Source organism: Crocuta crocuta, unplaced genomic scaffold (genome assembly GCF_008692635.1).
Source record: "Crocuta crocuta isolate KB4526 unplaced genomic scaffold, BGI_CrCroc_1.0 scaffold216, whole genome shotgun sequence".
In the NCBI taxonomy this organism is placed as follows: Eukaryota; Metazoa; Chordata; class Mammalia; order Carnivora; family Hyaenidae; genus Crocuta; species Crocuta crocuta.
Genome location: NW_027531504.1, coordinates 10,949,063 through 10,966,976, shown reverse-complemented (window position 1 = coordinate 10,966,976; position 17,914 = coordinate 10,949,063). Strand labels below are relative to the sequence as shown.

The window sequence follows — 17,914 nt, the reverse complement described above, 5'->3', positions numbered from 1 at the left end:
TTCATTGAAGAAATGAAGAGGTCCAGGGGGCCTATAGATTAATACAAAAAAACCCTAACATCATAGGAGTCTCAGAAGGAGATACAAAAGGGTGTTGTGCAGAAAAATATTAGAAGAAATAATAGCTGAGAACCTCCCAAGTTTAGTAAGAAAAATAAGGTTACAGATTCAAGAGTCTCAGCATACCCCCCAAAAGATAACCTCCAAGAAAGCCACTCCCAGATACATTATAATCACACTGCTAAAAGCTAAATGCAAAGAAAAAATAATGCAGGATGTCAAGAAAAATGATATACATTATTTATACTAAAATAATGATTTTTCAAAGTGATGAAGGAAAAGAACTGTCAATCCAGAATTCCATAACCACTGAAAATATCCTTCAGTAATTAAAGGGGGGTGGGGGGGAGGAGACACTTTCTGATGAAGAAAAACGAAGTGAATTCCCTGATGGCAGGCTTCTTCTAAAATAAATGCTACAGGAAGTTCTTCAGACAGAGTGGAATGATACTTGAAGGACACTTAAAACATTAGTAATGAAAGAAAAGCAACAGAGATGGTAAATATCTTGGAAAATACTGGTAATTATCTTCTTTTACTAAATATTTTAAAATCTACTTGGTAATTGAAAGCAAAAATTATAATACTGTCTGATGGAGTTTTAATGTATATAAGTGAATATGTAAGACAGCTACAACACAAAGCAGGAATTAAAAAAAAATATATGTGGTTGGAAGTGTTTTATATTCCACATCAAGTAGTAAACTATCAATTCTAAGTACATTTTGAAAAGTTAAGTGTATATTGAAATTTGTGAGATACAGCAAAAACAGTGCTTATAAGGAAATTTATAGTAGTAAATGTTTATATTAGAAAAACAGAAAGGTTTCAAATGAATCACCTAAAAGCCCAATTCACGAAACTAGAGAAAAGAAAAGCAAAATAAACCCAAAGCAATCAGAAGGAAGAAAATAAAGATACAAAGCAAACCAATAAAATTGAGAATAGAGAAAAATAGAAAAGTCAATGAAAACCAAAGTTGTCTCTTTAAAAAGACTATATCTATTTTTATACACACACACACACATACACACACACACACCTCTAGCAAGACTGAAAGACACAAGTTACCATTATCAAGTATGAAAAGGTATAACACCAGACTCTGAAGACATTAAAAGGATAATAAGGGAATACTATATATATAAACTTAGCAACTTATAAAAATGGACTAATTCATGGGTCAACAACAACAACAAAAAACCTTAATACTCAGTCAAGAAAAACTAGGTAACCTGAATAGTACTGTAACTATTAATGAATTTAACTCTTAGCTAAAAAACCTTCCAAAAAGAAAATCTCCAGGTGCATACAGTTTCACTGGTGAATTCTATGAAACGCCTAAAGAAATCATATCAACCACACAAAATTTCTTCCAGAAAACAGAAATGGAAATAATATTGCCTAATTGATATTATGAGATTAGCATTGCTCTCATTAAAAAAGAAAAAGACAGACGTGCCTGGATGACTCAGTTGGTCAAGCGTCTGACTTTGGCTCAGGTCATGATCTCTCAGTTTGTGAGTTCGAGCCCCCCGTCGGGCTCTGTGCTGACAGCTCAGAGCCTGGAGGCTGTTTCAGATTCTGTGTCTCCCTCTCTCTATCTGCCCCTCCCTTACTCACACTCTGTCTCTCTCTTAAAAATGAATAAACTTAAAAATAATTTTTAAAAAAAAGGAAGAGAGTTCAAGAAAAGAATACTAGAGACCGATATTCCTCATGAAAATAGATACAAAAATCCTCATCAAAATCAAATGCAACAATATATAAAAACAGTAATATACCATGCTAAGTGGAATTTATCCTGCAAACGCAAGACTGGTTCAATGTTGAATATCAGTCAATATGATCCACCATTTTAACAGTCTAAAGAGTAACACACACACACACAAACACACAGACATGACACCCAAAACAAGATCTATAGAAGAAGAAATCAATAAATTGGACTTTATCAAAATTAAAAATTTTTGTTCTGCAAATAACACTAAAAGCACAAAAGCACAAGCTACAATTTGGGAAAAATATTTGCAAATCATATTCCCAACAAAGAACTTTTATCTAAAATATATAAAGAATCCTCAAATATCAACAATAATTAAACAATCCAACTTTAAAATGGACAAAAGACTTAGATACTTTACTAAAGAGGATATATGGATGGCAGACAAGCTCATGAAGAGACGTTCAATATCATTAACAATTAAAGAAATACAAATTGAAATCACAATAACACATTTATTAAGAAAGGATAAAATAAGAAATAAAATACCAAGTGGTGGCATGGCTATGGAACAATAGAAACTCTCATACTTTGCTGGTGGGAATGCAAAATGATACAAGCAATCTGGAGAAAAGTTTGGAAGTTTCTAATAAAAGTAAACATATGTACACCCACCATATCCAGCAAAGCTACTCCTAAGTATTTGCCATAGAAATAAATATGTTTCCAAAAAAACCCAAAAGCAAATCCCTTGTTCGTACAGTGGATCTAGTCATAATCACCCCAAATTGGAAAAAACCCAAATTGCCCTTCAACTGATAGCTAGATAACTGTAGTGCATCTAAATAAGTAAGACTGCTCAATAATATAATGAAAGCTTCTCCTGAATCATGCAACAACTTGGATGAATCTCAAAGGCATTAAGCTGAGAGAAAGGAGCCAGTCTCAAAAGGTTACATACTAAATAGTTCCACTGACGTGAAATTCTCATGGACAACATCATCGTGATGGACAACAGATAAATGATTATTGATCTTTTAGGGATTAGGGGGTGGGGGAGACATTAATGGCAAAGAGATAACATGTGGGAGTTTGGGGGCTGATAGAACTGTTCTGTATCTTGATCTTGGTGGTGGTTGCATGAATTTATACACGTGTTGAAATTTATGGAATTATACATACAGAAAAGGTACTTTTTTACTATAGGTCAATTTAAAAAATAAAACTAGAAAAAAACATAGAAGATTGCACAGGCAGAAAATCATCATTTTACTCCATTTTCCTTTTCCATATATCTTGGATAAAAAAACAGTGTAGGCAAGGTGCTTTCAGATTTAATACTCTACATGTTTGTCCATTCCCAGCTTCCATCAAAGTATCCATGCAACTTGAGTCACCAAGTACAGATCTGGAGCAAGATAGCTGGGGGAAAGGACAGGCTATCAGAAAGTTAATGACTTGGCCTGATGCCACCTTTTAAAAGAACAAGGAGGACATTCAAACCTTAATGGAAGCATTGAGTCCATGGGACAAGGAGACACGCTTTAGCTTTAATCAGATTTTCCTGCAATATGTTCCAAGAGATTGCTGGGTCTGCAAATGACCAACTTCAAGTTCTTAAGCTCACAAGAAAGAGAAATGATTACCTTTATATGTTCCTCAAAGTAAAACTCTATATCCAAGAGAGCTGTGCCACCAGACTCAAAGGAAGACTACAAGTCTGATGTGTTTTTTTGGTAGACGAATGCTTTCTGAGGTCTTACCTGCCTTATGTATAGTTGTTTCCAATATCCACTACATAATAGATGTTCACTTAGTGTTTATTGGATTCAGTTGAATATTAGATGATAGCATTTACCTGCTAAATTTATTCTAGGATCCCTAGTTCCAGACTAGATTATTAGTCATGGTAAAAATGAAAAAAGGAGGGCTGGTGAAATGTTTTTCATGGTGAGAACATCGGGTTCCAGGTCAGAAAAGGGAGGAATCCTCTAGAATCCTAGTGATCTAAGTCAGGGGAATCGGCTCTCCGGTACCTACAGAGTAGATGGCCGCGAGGCTGCAGGTGGAGATGGAGTTTCACCTGTACCCTGTGGAGCAGAAGACGGTATCCTCTGAACACATCAAGAGTGACCTGGGAACTTGCTTCACCTTGGCTTCATTGTTTTGTGTTTTGTTTTGTTTTGCTTTGGGCTTGGTTGGTTTTCAAGTTACTTCAGGGACTTGAAAGGCAGGGACACTTTTGTAAGAGTACATTCATTGCATTACCTAAGAAAACAGTCAGCTCAGGAATGGAGGCAACACCAGCCTAGACCAGCACTGTCTCAGCGTATCTGCCATGCTGAGCTATTTGCTCCACTTCCCTCCCTACCCACAGCATCCTCTGCTTCTGCATTTCCTCCTGTTCCCACTACTATCAAACATACCTCCTAGAATTTTCTAGTTCCCATGGGTTACAGAATTTTATGGGGCTATAGTAGTATATCACAGCCTAGCCAGTGGATGGACCGTCCTTGGGTCAGAAACGCCTGTACCTGGGAACACAGGTACAATATTGCACAAAAAGTCCGGGGCTGGGAGTGAAGCCGTTTCCTTCACAAAGTGTGTGTGGACAGTAGGAATTGACATTTCAAGGACAAATTTTCTTCTGGAGTTTGGGGCTGGGGTTGAGAGTGCTTTGGTGCCATTCTTCTTACTCATTTACATTACATAGCAGGCACAGGAGTGAGCAAGGGAAGTGGCTCTCTTAAGGCTGGAAGGACATACTCATGAAGAAAGATGGCAGCACATAGCTCTTGTTGACCCTCAGGTCCCACATGAAGGTACATTGTTGCTCTCCTGACATTTTGGGTATGAGAAGCTGTATAAGTCTTTGGGGAGACCGCGCACTTGGTGATTCAGCACATGATGGAGGCTGTCTTGGGCTCCGGTCTCAGCATGGCCGCTTGCTCTGTGATTTTGAATAAATAAGCTTGCACTCTGAACTTCAGTTCCCTTAGTTATAAAATAGAAATAATTCTCTCTCAGCTTGTTTAAAACAAAACCCTGACCATCGTGTTCTACTACCTAAAATTCTACCACCTAAAATGGTTTTCCAATGCTTGGAATCACATCCCACGCCCTTATTAGGTGACAATGTCCTGAGCAATGTCTGTACCCACCTTCTTTCTAGGCCTTCTCCCCTGTCTTTCTCTTGGGCAGTCACACCGGCCTCCTGGCTGTTTCTTGTACACTCCTGTGTGCTAATACCTCCGGCCCCTTGCCAAAGCTGCACCTTTGGTCTAAAAAAAGTTTCATCCAGATAGTTTCAGGCTGTACTCCATGATCAACTTCTGGTCTCTGCCGAAAGAGTACTGCCTCCGTAACGTTTCCCCTGACTACTCAATTTAAACTTATAAATGCTCACTCTTTCCCCTGCATTCTAGATTCCACTTGCCCTGCTCTACTTTTCCTCTCTAACACAGGCCATAATTAATTATTGATCTTGCTTATTTTCTCTCTTCCACAGTAGAATAGAAACCCTGGAGAACGCAAATTTTGTCTGTTTTCACTGATCTGTCTTCAGCACCGAGAACAGAGTCAGCACGGTATAGGTGATCAAGCAATAATTTTGAATGAATGTGTATGTCAGCTGCCTGCTAGCTTCATTTCTTTCCATTGCAAACTAGACTTCTGATAATTAGTCAAATTGCCCCCTTCATTCATTCATTATTCATTTGTTCCTTTAACAGTTATGTATGTGTCCGTTCTATACCAGACATTAGAGATTGAACAATGAGCTCAACCAAGTAACTGCCTCCTTACTTTCCAGGAAGGTAGGCAATAAGTACATAAACAAATAAAAATGCACTATAATGTTAGATGCTGTAGGATACCAGAATATACCACTCTGAAATATGACTTTAGGGTGACTGGAATATGCCCCAAAATATGCCTCTTTGGTATATCGATTATTTTGAGCTGATCACTTTGAAAAACAGCAGATACAGAAGAACTTCTGAAAACAGAAGTTACCCTTTTGTAAAGGAAATTTGGATTTGTAAAATACATCTCCATTTTTAAGTGTGTCTCCCTCTCTGATCTAGGAAGAGAAAGATGAAATCACAAGATGCCAAATCACAAGAGACTCTCATCCAGGCAGACAACACCAATGTAATCTGCGTAACAAAACCTACCCTTGATTACCATACTTTTTCTGGTCACTTTCCCATAACTTGCCTTCCAGACACCTTTCTTCCTTTGGTTTAGCCCAGGATGGTGTTTACGCCCAAATTCTAATAGCCCAGGATAGTGTTTAAGCCCAAATTCTAAACCATCTCTTTGAGTATCTCTTCCCTGAGTTTCTTCTGTATGTGTGAGATCCATGTTAATAAACTTCTATTCATTTTTCTCTTGCTAATCTGTCTTTTGTTACAGAATATAGAAGGATAGAAGTCAGATTTTTTTTCCCCTTACGGTGCCATAATATGCTAATGAAAACACCAAGCAGGGTGAGGTAGGGTGGTCAGGGAGACATTCCTGCAGAAGTGACATTTGAGGAAGAGTGTGAGGGAAGTGGGATGGTGAGCCATGGGGCTCTGGGGAAGAGGTGTTCCTGGCAAGAGAACAATGAAGGCAGAGGCCCAGCACAGGGGCATGACTGACATGTGGCTGTACTCACCCAGCCCAACATCAGGAGGTACTTTCCGCCATCGCCACACCTATACCCGATCAGCTGAATTCTGCTGGAGGAACTCCCGCCAATGGGCAGACTGTGGCACTGTAGATCTCGCCTCACCTCTCAGATGGTTCTCAGCACCGCCGGGGCAGCTGTTCCAAACATTCACACTTCACTGAGCCAGAAATAACATGAACAATAGCGACAACTAACCTTTATTCACACATTCTATGGCTGGAGACATGCTGAGTTATTTTTCCTTCTTTTTCCCATACATTCATTTCACTTAATTTCACCTTGAACATAGAGGTTAGGTGCTGTTCTTTTTGTTGTTGTTGTTGTTAAACATATATATTTTTTATTTATTTCTAGAAGAGAGAGAGAGAGAGAGACAGCGTGAGCAGGGGAGGGTCAGAGAGAGAGGGAGATACAGACTCCGAAATAGGCTCCAGGCTCTGCTCTGGCAGTCAGCACAGAGCCCGACGCGGGGCTCCAACCCACGAACCTCGAGATCATGACCTAAGCGAAAGTCGGACGCTTAACCGACTAAGCCACCCAGGCGCCCCGGTACTGTTCTTTTATCGATGAAGCTTAGACAAGCTTACAGAGATTAAGCAATTTGACCAAGGACCCTGCTAGTAACTGCAGAACTACGAGTCAGTCCATAGCCAAGAGTGAGCTGACCTAACCCAAGTTCCAGCCCTGGCCCTATTAACAAACTACCTTATCTCAGCCCCTATTTCATTCGCTCAGACAACTGAGAGTGTGGAGGTGGCCAAGCATGAAAGCCCTGAGATTACTGGCATAATTACCAGCCAAATTTCATCAACTCGAAGAGGCTATTGATTGTAAGAAGCACCATTAATTCATATGACCCTAAGAAAAACATGGCAAATAAATTGTGAAACAATATCAAGACAATTGCTATATAAGAGATGTTCCAAGATGAAGCTGAACTTTTCTCACGATTCAAAACTTGGTCATTTTTTTCAAGTTTATTTACTTATTTTGAGAGAGACAGCATGAATGGGGGAGGGGCAGAGAGAGCACCGAGACTGTTGTAGGCCTTGCACCCACAAAACATGAGATCATATCCTGAGCTGAAAACAAGAGTCACTTAACCAACTGAGTCACCCAGGCACCCTAAAACTTGATTATTTTTAAGTGTGGTACATCCACACCCATCTTTGTCAAAAGATGAGATGTCATTTCCCAAGACTAAAATCTTCTTCCTGTGTTCTTTTTTTTTTAATATTTTAAAATGTTTTATTTATTTCTGGGAGAGAGAGAGAGAGAGAGAGAGTGAGCAAGGAAGGGTCGGAGAGAGAGGGAGACACAGAATCTGAAGACAAGCTCCAGGCTCTGAGCTGTCAGCACAGAGCCCCCTGCAGGGCTCAAACCCACCAACCGTGAGATCATGACCTAAGCGGAAGTCGGACGCTTAACTGACTGAGCCACCCAGGCGCCCCCTTCCCATGTTCTTTAGTCTCCCTCTTCCTTGACCTTTTCCCATTGATTTTGATTTTTCCTTTCTATCCAGTGTTTTCAACTCTACCTCCCCCAGACTAAAACCATTTTCAGGTCTCTTTCATCCTGACAATCCTCTGCCTGACCCATGCTGTGTCATCCTCTAGTTTTTATTCCATTTTTCTTATTCTCTTCATATTTCCTTTTCCTTCCCATCTTGTATTTATGCTGAGATCTATAAAGGCTATCACAGAGCCATCAGATATTTGGTTCCTAATTATAGAGCCTAATATTTGTTTGCAACACCTTGCTATGGGCATCTGTTGCTGTGGTTCTCTGCCCAGCAAACTTTCTGTTGGGAAACCTACCTTCTTCTTCCACATCATCCAATAGAAATACTGTTCAGTTTATATGGTTCAGGAGGACTGACTCCCCTTATTTTTTCCTCCAGACATGGCACATGACCCAGGGCTGGCCAGAATAGTATATCAAGGTTGGCACTGGCCTCAGGTTGCAACAAGGATAGGCACATCATCTAAGCTAGGTCAATCAGAATTCTACCCAACTCTTCTCTTGGAGCTCTCTGAAAGACAGAGTCTCTCTGCTAAGATTGTTCTTGCACTGCTGGTGGCCATTTTGCTTACCATGTGGAAGTAGCTTAAGATATGGCAAAAGATATGGGTCCCTGATGTCATTCCTTGATCTCCTAGACCCAAAGATGCCTAAAACCAGACTACTCCTACACTTTCAGGTACATAAGCTGATAACCTTTTGTTCATGTCGTTTGGCTTCTGTTTCTGTCACTTGCCATCAAGAGTGCTAAAGCAGCGTCCTGTGGTTTCTTATGCAATGGTCAGTTAAGCACAGCCACAAAAGGAAACACAGGAAAGGCACAAGAAAACAAAGTTAATATAATAGATCTAGAGTATAGCAGAGTCACCTCTTGCCCCACAGGGTCACAGGGGAAGGGCCAAGTTTTGGTCAGGTGGCAGAAGACAGAAGCAAAAGGAAAGCTGAGGTTATGGAGCCAGTTTGGAGTTTCCATGGGGAAGGAAAGGCAGGGCAGAGTAAAGAGTCTAGGATTGGCTAAAATGTCTGAATAACTTCAACATGGGTGGTCACTCGTTGCCTGGCACCTGGCCCTGGGATGATTAAGGGAAAAGAAGATTGTCTCCTAGGGTGTGGGACCAGATAGAGGAGATATGGCTCTGGACTGGTTAGTCTGTATACCAAAGGCATGCTCCTAGCTGTGTCCTTTGCTATCTTTAAGAACTGACTAGCCTCAGAAGGGACAGGCCATCCCCAGCCAGAAAGGTGTTTGCTTTTGCTTTTGTTTTTAAGCGTCAAAACATCATAATATACAGAAAATAAAAAATATATACAATATCTAATGCTCTACAGTTTTCTAACAGCTTTGATATGCATTGTTTTTACTTGATACTAAATTTACCTGGAATGTAAATTTATTCAAGAATTATTTGGTGAATGAATGAGACCTGAGATAGTAACCTGGGTTGGAGGATGGAGAAGAAATCATAGATTACAGTTGACCCTTTTTAAGAAAAAATAAATTTTAATGTTTATTTATTTTTGAGAGAGAGACACACAAACTGTGAGCAGGGGAGGGGCAGAGAGAGAGAGGGAGACACAGAATCCAAAGCAGGCTCCAGGCTCCAAGCTGTCAGCACAGAGCCCAGCGCGGGGCTCGAACTCATGACCTGAGCCGAAGTTGGACGCTTAACCAACTGAGCCACCCAGGTGCCCCTTCAGTTGACTCTTGAACAATATGGGGGTTTGGGGCACTGACACCTCTGCACAGTTGAAAAACCATGTATAACTTTGACTCCCACAAATTTAACTCCTAATAGCCTGCTATTGACCAGAATCCCTCCCAATATAAACATCTAAAATGAACACATATTTTGTAGGTGGTATGTATTATATACCACATTTATGAGAAAGTAAGCTAAAAACAAGATAAGCATTAGGAAGAGAAAATACATTTACAAAACTGTACAGTATTTATTTTTAAAAATCTGCGTATAAGCAGACCGTGGAGTTCAAACCAGCACTGTTCAAGGGTCAGTTGTATTCTGTCTGGTTAGAGTGGGAAAGATGAGTAGTTACACTCTGGGAAACTACGAAATACACAACTGGAATTCAAGAGAGAGAGAAGCTAGGGCAATATAAGTACATTTTGTGAATTTAGCTTATTCAGAATGACTTAAAAATCAAAGTAATGTGGAGTTGTTGCATGACTCCCATTGCTACAAATCTGACTTTATTAGAGAAAAAATCCTCAAAAATCCATTTAGATTGAAATTCTTCCTCAGTCTGGCAAAGGCAAGGCTAATTAAAATGTACTAGGTTGTAAGGATGATAATAAATACATACATAGCACCTTCTGTGTGCCAGGCACCCTTCTAAGTCCTTTGCGTCCATTAATTCATTAAACCTCATAATAACTCTATGAGGTAAGTGTTATAATCATCTCTATTTACAGATAAGAGACATAAAGGATTAAGCAAAAGCTGCTTGCAACTACATGAAATAGGACTGGCCACCTTAGCATAACCTTCTATTATGGGACATTCTTGCGCAAGTAGATAAAGTGGAAAAGTATTTGTTTTGAGAACATCCTGAAAATTCATTTTTCTGAAGAATAGATTGTTTGTGAAAGCCAGATTTTTTAATCAGAGTGTTGTTTACTTATTGAGAATTACTTCAAAACCCAAGCCTTGCTGAATTCACCAGTCTTAGCCTATTATGTCACAGACTTATTAAATCCCACCTTAAAGCAGACTGCCTAAACCTTAAAAATATTCATCCTTGAAGTCCTTCTTCTGAGATGTGCTAAAATTTTTTCAAGATGGAACTCTCCTTTATTGTGATAAGCAATGAACTCAGATTTGTTTGACCAACAGGTTATTCTGGTGGGCTTTTCAGGGAGTTAGTAGTCAACAGAACCAAGGGATTAACGTCTCTTGTCCAGTGTTTGCTAACATGTCACTAATTTTGTGTGGAGAAGGAAATAAGGCCAGGATTTACGATTCAAATGGACACCCACCTCACTTGGGTAAAATAGGTTAGGTTTTAAGTAAAACTAAGAGCAGAATTCTTTGTGTCCGTTACAGAGCCCAGTACAGTATTTAACTGAATTAAATATGAACATAGACTAAAAGACATAAGCATATACTTAAATGAGTACAGCCAAAAACATCATCCAAACCGGCCAGGTGACAATGAAGGTTAGGGTGGAGGAAGATCCCAGGAAGTGTCAGGCACAGAGATCAAAAATACTACCTTTGAGGAGTGCCTGGGTGGTTCAATTGGTTAAGCGGGTGACTCTCAATTTCGCCTCTTGATCATGAGATCGAATCCCACGTCAAGCTCTGCACTGAGTGTAGAGCATGCTTGGGGTTCTTTCTCTTCCTCTCTTTGCTCCTACCCCACTCATGCTCCCTCTGTCTCTATCAAAATAAAGAAGTAAACATTTTTTAAAAAATGTATTAGCTTTGAATTCAAAGATGGGTTTAAGTTTCTGGCTCCACCATTTGCCAGTGATTTGACAAACAATTAACTTCCCTGAATCTCAGTAGCTCACTCGTAAAATAGGAACAATGTTAGTGCCTACATCACTGAGTTAATATGAGGACTGAATGGGACAGTGTATGCCAAGAGTATTATCGCAGCATGTTTGGTGGTATTTATTGTATCATAATTCACTGCAGGACTTCAGGGCTTGGGGAGAGGGGAGAGAAGATCAGTGGTATACTTGAAGGGGAATGGAGAATTCAAAGAGAAGTAACAAAATGTCTTACAAGCTTGGGATTCAGGATTAGATTCTTCTGTAGTTGTCTGGTATTTTTCTAGGAAGACTGGTGACCAAGGCCAGAAGGGTGGTCTCCCAGCTAACCTGTCTCTCCGTGTATTATAGCACTGTTTACCTCTCCATAGGGCTGCCTATGGAGAGTTTAGGACTGTAGCAGAAGGTTGACCTTAAAAGTTTAAGAACCTAGAACCCTGAGAGAGAGATGAAATCTGTCAGTGAGAAAATACCTAAGTGTTTTTGTGGGGCTATGTAGGAGGGGAGTATTGTTTTTTAGATGTTATCACCGGTGATGCGAAAGAACATGAGCTCACTGAGTCCAAGGTTGTTCTTTTCCAAATTTGCTTACTCACCAACCAAACCAGTCCTGCCCAGAAGTATGGAGAGGAGGTGTTACGTGATCCCAGTGCCTACTGCTTGCCACGCCAGTTTTCTGTCTGGCCTCCACCATGAATAATCCTGGGGAGGGAGGCCATACTTCTCATTATTTGTAGAACTACAGAGCTAATGTTTATTTTGTATTTACCATGTACCCTCAGGGGCTGCTGGTTATGTGCATCATTTATTTGTTTTCATTTTTATTTATTTATTTGAGGAACAAGAACCAAGTTTTTTATTTGTTCATTTCTTGCATTTGAAGTATTCCTCAGTGACATCATTGGCCTGAGACTCTTTGCCATCATCCTCAGCCACCACACGACTGGTTTTCCCTCTTTGTCAGTTTGACAGAGGCCCATCCATTCCCCTAATGTTTTGGTGTCATTGACCTTAATTAGCTTGCTTTGGTGTTCAGCACAAAGGGCCTCCACCAACTTGACACAAATATAGGCTCATCACAGTTGGACGCACACGTGCTGAAATGGGCTTGGTGCTTGCCTAAGGATTTGGCAGCTTTGCAAATGGCACGTGCTAGGCCATCGTGGAGGAGGGTGGTCTTCAGCACTTCTCAGAAAGCAGAATGAATGGCCATTATACCTCCAGCAGCAATGCCGCCCTCTGCTGTGGCAGGTGACTTAGGCTGGAGCCAAAACTTGAGTGCACCCAGGCTTCCACCGGAGTATGACTTGCGGGGTGGGGGACCAGGAAAAAGTGTGTCATCTTATTTAATCCTTCTCACAAAACGTACCAAATATCACCCCCATCATTGAACTCCTACTTGACTTACTTGTGGTTTCAATATGAAGTAGTTCCAACTTGGGGATGCTAGAGCCCTGGGGTCAAGAAAATTCAACACTTTGGAAGCAGACGGGAGAAATGTGGTGTGGTGCTTGATTGCTTGCGGGAGCAGGAAAGAGTATAGATAATCGATTCTAACTAATTCAAAGCAGAAGGAACAGGGTAGAAGGATGGCAGGGTGAACAAGAAAGGTTAAGGGCTTCTATTTTAACAGGGTGGCCTTAAGCAGTAACTACACATTCAGGGAAGGGTCTCTAAGCATAAAGATGTGAGTCATGATTATGAGATTGGAAAGGGTGAAGTACTGTCTGATTCTAATGTTCCACTTGGGAAGTTGGGCTGTTTCCAGACCCTAAATGAATTAGTGGACCAAGGTTAAAAGGTGTAAAATAGAATATTTTTATACTCACTTTCAGTTTTGTCTTGGCTGGCTTGACTTTTAAGTTAAAACCATCTTCAGATGCAGTTCACATGGGTTTTAATAATTTTAATCCCACCTCTCATCTCTTTATAAGAAATCGGAGAGTGATTCATTTCTGTTAGTTAATACCAACCCTTTCTCAGCAATATTTAAAATGTAAATAAAAGTTCTTCAAAAGTAACCCAAAGGCAACAGCTGAGCTGTGCCAGCGTTGTGAGGTAAACATAAATCCCTCCACAAATGTTCTAACTTGTTGAACTGTGCATTTCCAAGTTTCAAATGCAGAGGATCCATTAAGCAATCTTAAAAGGGGCACCGCCCTAGAAAAATGAGATTTGCCAAACTCTTCATACCTCTTTCAAGAACTTACCTGACATTCTTGAGTGTCTTCTATGGGCAATGACCTGTGCAAGCCTCCATAAGGATACAGAAATGAACGAACATGAGTTTGCATAAAAAGTATAATGGAAATTAGGGAATGAGTCAGTGCCAAACTATACAAAGTTTAAAGGAATCAGAGAAGGGAGAGAGTGTTAGATGGAAGGCCTTAGAAAGTAGGTGGGATTTGAATTTGGTCTTTGATGGATAAGTGGGGTGAAGTGAAAGGGTGGGGGCCAGGGGTAGGGGTTTGCAGTAAGTAGAATGGTTAGCCTATTTTTTGTTGTTGTTGTTTATTTATTTATTTTGAGAGGGGTGTTGGACAGAAAGAGAGAGAGAGAGAGAGAGAATCTCAAGCAGGGTGCACTGTCAGTGCAGAGCCCGATGTGGGGCTTGAACTCACAAACCGCAAGATCACGACCTATGCCAAAATCAAAAGATGGACACTTAACTGACTGAGCCACCATAGTGCCCAAACAGCCTGTTTTGATTGAAGTGGAAATTACAGCTGTCTGGCCCTGATGATAGTGCGGTGCTCTAAACTCACTGATTTGCTTTCTAAAGGGAGCCATTAAAGATTAGGCAGAGTGGGGCGCCTGGGTGGCTCAGTCGGTTAAGCGGCCGACTTCAGCTCAGGTCATGATCTCACAGTTTGTTGGTTCAAGTCCTACGTCGGAACCTGTGCTGACAGCTCGGAGCCTGGAGCCTGTGTCCAGATTCTGAGTGTCCCTCTCTTTCTACCCTCCCCTGCTTGTAGTCACTCTTCCTCTGTCACAAACAAATAAACATAAAAACTTAATAAAAAATTAGTTGGAGTGATTTTCTTTGCTGTCACTGAATACTGCAAAAAGTGTCAACGCCAGATACATCCTTCTACCTGCTAGACACACTCTCCACCTTTCTTCTCCTCCAAGACTAGTGTTGAGGATCTTCCTTACCTTTTGGTTTGGGCAGTGGGGTCACCTGTAAAAGACCCAAGGAAAAGAGGTGCATGTAGTGAAGGAATTTATTTCCCAGGCTCCCTTCTTGCAGGGCCATCCTGGACTGGTGCAGCCCACACAAGAATTACACACCACTTTTGGCCTTTGGGTTTCCTTCCCCTCTTCTGAGTGGGTGTAGGGGTGCAAACATCCTGGCTTGGGTACTACTGGGCTCTATTCCCTACACCCTGTCATGACTTTGTAAAGAGTCCCTTTATTAAACCTTCCTCAAGTTATCCTAAAGCGACCACATTCTCTTTTCTCTGCCGAGACGTCCATCAGACCAGAGCTACAGAGACACTGGGCATCTCCTCACCTCTATCCTAGGAGGGGCCCCACTGGCCTCTCTTCATGCTATCGGGTCCCACACTCCAGGCCAAAGTTTCTTGGAAGGATATTTTGACACCTTAACAAAATTAGACCAATCAGATACTCAGGGGGAGTTTGCATTAAGAAATTCTTTAGGGGCATCTGGGTGGCTCAGTCAGTTGAGCGTTGGACTTCGACTTCAGCTCAGGTCATGATCTCACAGTTCATGAGTTCAAGCTCCACATCGGGCTCTGTGCTGACAGCTCAGAGCCTGGAGCCTGCTTCGGGTTCTGTGTCTCCTTCTCTCTCTGTCCCTCCCCTGCTTGTGCGTGTTCTCTTTCTCTCAAAAATAAATAAACAAAAATAGGAAAAAAATTATTAAAAAAAAAGAAATTCTTCACCTGGACTGGAGGAAGGGAAGCCATTTTTGCACAGTAAGTGGACTGAGAGGCAGAGCAAGTCGGTCTGTAGACACATTCACTTATTGAAGTTGTTTGAGTTTAATGGTGTTTCAGTGTTTGGTTCCAGTCCCTCTTGACAGCCAAGTAAATTCTTGTCCCCAGGTCCTGTGAGGCAACTCTATTTTTTTTTGTATAAGTACCACAGACACACATTCACACATGCACACACAAGCACACGGTTGTTGGTTTAGGCATGTTCAAGTTATTTTCTGTTACTTACAGCCAAAGACACTTAACTAATAGAAGACTTGACACATATATATATATATATATATATATATAATCCCACTTACTGCTTACAGAGCACTTAATGTGTGCCAGACTCTGCATGACTTACATTGTTTCATGTTCTCAACTACTCTGAGAAGTTGTTTTCCTGGGACCCAGGGTTTCACTTTCTTGGCTTAAAAGTTCTTTCCAATGACTCCTTCTATGTGACCCTCAATTATTTTTCTGGGTGTCTCCCAAGGGGTACCTCATTAAACAGTTTCTGATGGTCAACTTCTGAAGAAGGAGGCTTCCCCATACCACCAACAAGCACTTCTTAGACTCAGGCGTCCTACAATGGAAGTCAGTTCTGACACTCTCTACCCCCAGAGATAGCGTCAGATCCCACAGGTAAAGGGCTCAGTTCTGCAAGATCAGCCTGCACTTCAGACACCAGTTGCAAGCTCAGGTTGTTACCTGTACTTCTGACTGACCGACCAGCTGTAAGTCAGAGGTTCTCAGTGCCCCCTCCTTGGGTTTGATTCATTTGTTAGAGCAGCTCAAAGAACTCAGGAAACCCATTTACTCATTATATTACCGATTTATCGCAAAGGGTTCTAAAGGATACAAATCATTAGCCAGATGAAAAGACGCATGGGCAAGGTATGAGCTGAGGGCACAGAGCTTCGATGGTCTCTCCGGGTGTGCCACTTCCCTGAATCCCTCATGTTCACCTATCCTGAAGCTCTCTGCTCCCCGGCCTTTGGGTCTTTATGGAGGCCTCATTACACTGGCATAATGAATTAAATTTTTGGCCATTGTTGATTGAACTCGATTTTCATCCCTTCTCACCTCCTCAAGGGGGGGATGGGGTGTGCCAAAGGGGGGCTGAAATTGTTCCAACCCTTAGTCTTGGTTGGTTGCCTTGGTAACCAACCCTCCCCCCCCCACCAGGTGCTTTCCAAAAGTTACCTCATTAACATAAACCCAAGGTGGTTGAAAGGGGCTTCTTATGAATAACAAGACATTCATTTCACCTCTACTGTCTGAAGTGATTTCATGAATTAAGGACAAAAGACCAAATATTATTACAAAAGATGCTCTTACTGCTCTTATCACTCTGGAAATTCCAAGGATTTTTGTTGCTGTGAGCCAGGGACTGTGGTTGAAGACCAAATATATATTTCTCATTTGATGAATTCTGTTCTTTTTCTTCATCACAGATGTCACTGCACACCATGAAAATGACAACAGCTACATCCAACATTCCATCTGCAGATGCTACCAAACATTCTAGTCCTCAGGGTGCCCAAACGTTTCTAAGTTTGATGAAAAGAGAGAACGCCTTGTCTCCCTCAGTGTCAAGTTGGCCCTTTAGCAGTTCTCCATGTGGCCAGAGGCTCCTAAATTCTCCTGAGGAGATCCATGAGATAGTGATAGAGCTTCTCAACCACAGCACATTACGTGGCATATTGATTCCTTTGGCTCCTGGAACAGCCCGATGGGGACTGGGTGACGAGAGCCCCAGCACCAACCTTGAGCAGTCTTACTTCATCAGTCCCAGTGTGGTCTACGGATGTTACCATTTTCTGTAAATACCATGTCATGAATCTAGCCATGCACACAAAACCACTGCCCCGTGCCAATTATAGGAGATGCAAATCCAGTCTGGACCAGCTCAGCAGCAGGCATCGTACTGTTACTTGATGGTTGCCTTTTCTGTTTTCTGGTTTCTCTTCTCTGTTAGAAAATGAAACTTGCATGCAAATGAAGAAGCAGATTGCAGTGTGTGTGTATGAGTGTGTGGGGGTGTATATGTATGCATTATTAGGAAACAAGAAAGATGTTGTCTATACTGCCATTAGCCAGCCCCAAATGCCTTGTTATATATACCATCCCACTCTGACCAACATGGAGACAGTCATGGAGGGTTAGGTCACCTACCTGACATTACGCACTAAGTGAAACACCCGGGATTCCAGCTGAAGCCTGGCAGGCTCCGGGGAGATGGGCCCGACTCCACCATTATTGCCACATCTCATCTTCCTGGTGCTCCATTGATGAGCCTTGGATCTTTAGCCATTTAGAGAACAGACTCTGGGGCGGCTGTGGAGGTGCCCCCCCAAAGTCTCTTCAAGACAGAACTGTCACAAGGAATATAGCCAGGCCACAGCCTCGGCTGCTGCAACTTTGGGGTTTGGCACAATGTTTGAGGCAAGGACACACCATCTCCCAGTAGCTCCAGT

General features: G+C 41.5%; 1 pseudogene; it reads right to left on the bottom strand.

Annotated features, from left to right (window-relative positions):
• Positions 1–12,357: 12,357 nt before the first annotated feature.
• LOC144238397 (small ribosomal subunit protein eS12 pseudogene) lies at positions 12,358–15,987 on the bottom strand (annotated as a pseudogene).
• Positions 15,988–17,914: the final 1,927 nt, after the last annotated feature.